This window comes from Nansenia antarctica, assembly GCF_963989245.1.
Source record: "Nansenia antarctica genome assembly, chromosome: 4".
NCBI classification, from domain to species: domain Eukaryota; kingdom Metazoa; phylum Chordata; class Actinopteri; order Argentiniformes; family Microstomatidae; genus Nansenia; species Nansenia antarctica.
Genome location: NC_137689.1, coordinates 46464657 through 46468904, shown reverse-complemented (window position 1 = coordinate 46468904; position 4248 = coordinate 46464657). Strand labels below are relative to the sequence as shown.

Sequence of the window (4248 nt, the reverse complement as noted above, 5' to 3'; positions counted from 1 at the left end):
ACTGCAACAGAGAATTTTATTTAATTTTTTGTAAAAAATTGTAAACATACATCATAATAACAATAAATTAATAAGAATAAATACATGTATACATTTTAATAAAAATAAAATAATGAAATACAACAGATCAGCAAACGAGATAAATAATCTACTGTTCATTCAGAGTTAATTGTATCAAGTGCTCTTTTATTGTTTTCTTGAAAGTGCATCTAGAATTAGTTTTACTAACATGCTTGGGTTAATGAATGAATGAATGGTCTTTATTGTCATTGATATAGTACCAAATAACGACATTTGGGAGGGGGGGCTCCCCTGGTGCTAGGAAAGAAAACTAAAAACAAGAAGGGAAAAGAGCTGGTTTACATAAATAAAGGCTATGTACACTGTCCACTATACTATACTATACAAATAAACACTGTGCTGTACTCTATGCTATACCTATTCTAACATTTCCTATCTCTGAACCTTATGTACCCGAGGGTTGTCATATTGCACATAGTGTTATTGCACATTCATTTAAAGTGTCGCAGTTTGCAGGTTTGAAATGTTCACAGTTGTGTTTCAGTATTGCACTTGATTTCAATCTAGTAGCTGCCATCAAATGTCTAGATTGTCCAGGGCCTAGAACCTAGGTCTTTGCTGTGTTCAGGGCCTGAATGGCCCTGGGGTAGAAGCTGAGCTTCAGTCTGTTTGTCCTTGCGAACATGGTTAAGAGTTCCATCCTGTTATGGCTCTGTGAATTACAGTAGATTTGTCCTAGGTCTAGGAGGTAAGAGATGTCCTGAAATGGCCTGTCTGGTCAGATAGTTACTTTATACACACTACTTGGTCAGAAAAGTACTGTGGTTTCTGTGCCCCCTCGTTAATCCTTCAAGCAGTAAACATCGTTGTGCATGTGAGCGCATTTGGACAGCATACATGAGGGGACATCAGGGCAAGCTGCCATTTGAATCTAAACAGTGGCAATGTTACAGACAGTTCTATTTTTTATTATTTTTTGCCATTTAGCAGACGCTTTTATCCAAAGCGACTTACAATTACAAATTTGTTCGGTTCTCAATAGGGTTAAATGCTATATTCTGGTCAGCCCGGTTGTAAATCGGGCCATGCTAACCCATCACTAGTTCAAACAGACCTTAGCAGACTCTAAACAAACAAAGAGACACGGAATTCATCATGATTTTCTTGCGCAGTGAGAGTGAATCCCCAGGTCTCGAAAGACCTCGGATTCAAACTGAACTTTTCCTCTCTTGAGCCAGTATTTATTCCCAAACAGAAAGACAAAAGGGGCAGGCCGAGCACTGCGTGGTTATAAGCAGTTTCATGGGAAAAGCATCTTAACATAAATATTTCTCATGAAAATGTACATCTTAAACATAAACACTCCTAGGACTGCTCAGCTCAAATATAAACATTTTCATGGTAATGTACCTTAACATAAACAGTTCCATGGGCTGCTCTGCCCAATACAAACATTCCCAGCTCAATGTACAGCACTTAGCAAAATCAGATTTACGACAGGGCCCCTCTGACAACACAATGTCAGGAAGGGAAACTACCCAGGCTGGGATAGCAGATAACACATACCTTGTATGGTTGTGCACAACAGTTGAACTCTCAGAACAGAAGTGTAATGCACAGAGCACATGGACTCAATGTACTCCTCAAAACCTTGTATGGTTGAAGCACAACAGTTGAACTCTCAGAACAGAAGTGTAATGCACAGAGCACATATATTCTTCCAAATGTACTATAACATTATCAAAACACAATTCAAACCTATCAAAATTACAGGGACATTCCCCCTGGAGTAACTGAGGGCTAAGTGCCTTACCCAAGGGCACACTAGTAGTGGTGTGGCTTCAGGCGGGATTTGAACTCACAACCTTCCGATCCCAAGTCCAACTCACTATCCACTAGACCACCACTACCCTACCTATTAACATCTACACAGTGGCAATGTGACAGGCTGGGGGTCAGGCAGGTGGAGTGACTAGAGAAGTCCAAATCCAGTGTCAGTTGTGGACACAGAAGCCACAAGATCATTTGCAAAATCCTGGAAGGATGTGTAGCGACCAGGTAGCTTTAACAGTTCTGAGCATGTGGCTGAAGTGGGCATCTGGACCGAGCAAACTTCAACATGAAGTTGTTCTGGCAGAACACTCCACCCTACCCAGAACTTCAAAAGCTGGTTCAGTTCTTCTGATGTGGCTGCAGAAAAAAAGACACGCGTTTAACAAACTGACTATTTGACAACTGGACATCCACAGTGCTGTAAAATGTAACTACATTCCCTGAAATGGTCTGTCGAATACAATTGGACATTTCAATTTACCTGCAAGTCAGACAACAGAACATTCACGTACACAACGGTGTAGAATAAATAGCAATACAAATCGATTTCTTACCTTTCTCAATATATTCCCTCAAGAACCCAGTCACACGACACTGGATTTCAAGTAGCGAGATATTGGGTGAGTAGTCGTCGTCCGAGTCTTCGCTCTCTTCTGTTGGCCACACAATTCGCCCTAGAATCATCTATGAAAATAAGACGATTTTACTCAAAATATTTGGATTATAGGACCAGTTAAAACTGTCATGTACACTTCCATAACATGGGACATAGTGAGTATACTGTACTCTTGGACATGCAAGGAGTGACAAGGCCAGGTATTGACTGGTGTGAGGCATCGAGTGCTCACTGTATTTTAATACCTCTGGGACCACATTAACGCTTGACGATCTTGGAAGAAGAACCTCCACTGCCTCCGGTCTTTCCTTTAAAAGGTGAAGGACCTGACACTCCTTCAGCCCCTTCCTCAGCTGTTTCACCTGCTCCCTTCTCCGACCAAGGACCTACAATAATAGTTATTAGAAGAAAAATATTTATAATAGTTATTAGAAGAAGAATCCACTTCTATGGCCAATGCCTTGGTTAAGGCATGAGCCTAACCTGATTACAACAGCAATCTCCAAAGGGCAATTGATTCAACAGCAAATACTGAAACCTACTGCATGGATGAGAATCTTCTCAGCCAGCCATTTCCTATTGTCAGAAGTGAGTTGGGGCAGGTCCCAGTTCAGGCACAGGTCATGCAGGGTTTGCTGTTCGTCCTCCCTGAGGTTTCTCTGGCCATCAAGCTGTGAATTACAAAACAAACAAAGCAGCACGAATCCTGTTAAAAGGTTACATGTAAATATTATCATGTTGTTACACAATCAGTTGACCCTTGATTTCAATTACTAGCAGGCACTTATCCCGAACTACATTAATGTTGTTCACCATTACAGCATTGTCGTCAAATGCAAATGATAAGCAAGGATATGGAGGGAAAATCTTTTAATAAACATGGAACTCACAATCTCAACCATTTCCCGTATGTCCATGTCTGGGCAGTCCAGACAGGACAGCTGAGTGTCGTCAAAGAGTGCCTGGCTCAGTCCAGTCAACCTGGGACCCCCGTGGATAAAAGAATGGCCAATCATTTTGCCCACAACCACAAAAAGCCCACTGTCAAGCAGGACTTTGGAAGTGGATGGCACAAAATGATCTTCCTCCCCTTCAAATAAAAGGGTCTTCCCTGGTCCACCTGGAAAATGGAGTGAGATGAGAACAAGTTTCATTTATCATCCACAATAGTTTTTTTATGAATAAGCACAAAACATGCTTTTTGTCATATCTGACACCTATTTGCCATTTGTAATTTGAGGGGCTTACGAGTTTGGCAATGTATAGCTTACATATACAAAAAACTGTGCATAGTACGTTGCACAATACATTATTTTATCTGTTTGGTTGCTTATAATGGATTCTAAACGGCCTGTGTTAATTCATGTAGTCAGTAGTCATTGCCTATTTAGTTAATAATTAGGGAGAAAACCAAGTTGCTGATGCAAATGACACTGCCTTGTGTGAATACTCATGGTTAAATAAATAAATGTATCAACTGTTTATCAGTTGTGTTAATGGAACAGCACATTTAATATGGAAGTGAAAGAGGTACCTAGACTGATATCAAATCCAAATTGGAGTTTGGAGATTGTCATTGAGAAAAAGAACCGAGAAACTCCCGGCCCGACAGCTTCATCACCTAAACATTACGAAACACTTATTGTAACTGAAACAAGAGATATGTATTGTAGACTAGTAAATTAGAGATTTAGAAACTAGAGATTAAATTACATTAGACTAAATGATTGATTAAATTACCGATCAAGTTAACAAACAGGGGACTGGCCCAATTCACG

The 4248-nt window shown here is 40.3% G+C and overlaps 1 long non-coding RNA gene across 1 annotated transcript; it reads right to left on the bottom strand.

Moving 5' to 3' along the window:
- Positions 1-3080: 3080 nt before the first annotated feature.
- Positions 3081-4248, bottom strand: LOC308156857. The gene is made up of 4 exons (XR_013937426.1): positions 4211-4248; positions 4005-4091; positions 3361-3590; positions 3081-3141 (listed from the first exon to the last, which is right to left on the bottom strand). It is a non-coding gene; the product is annotated as an uncharacterized lncRNA (long non-coding RNA).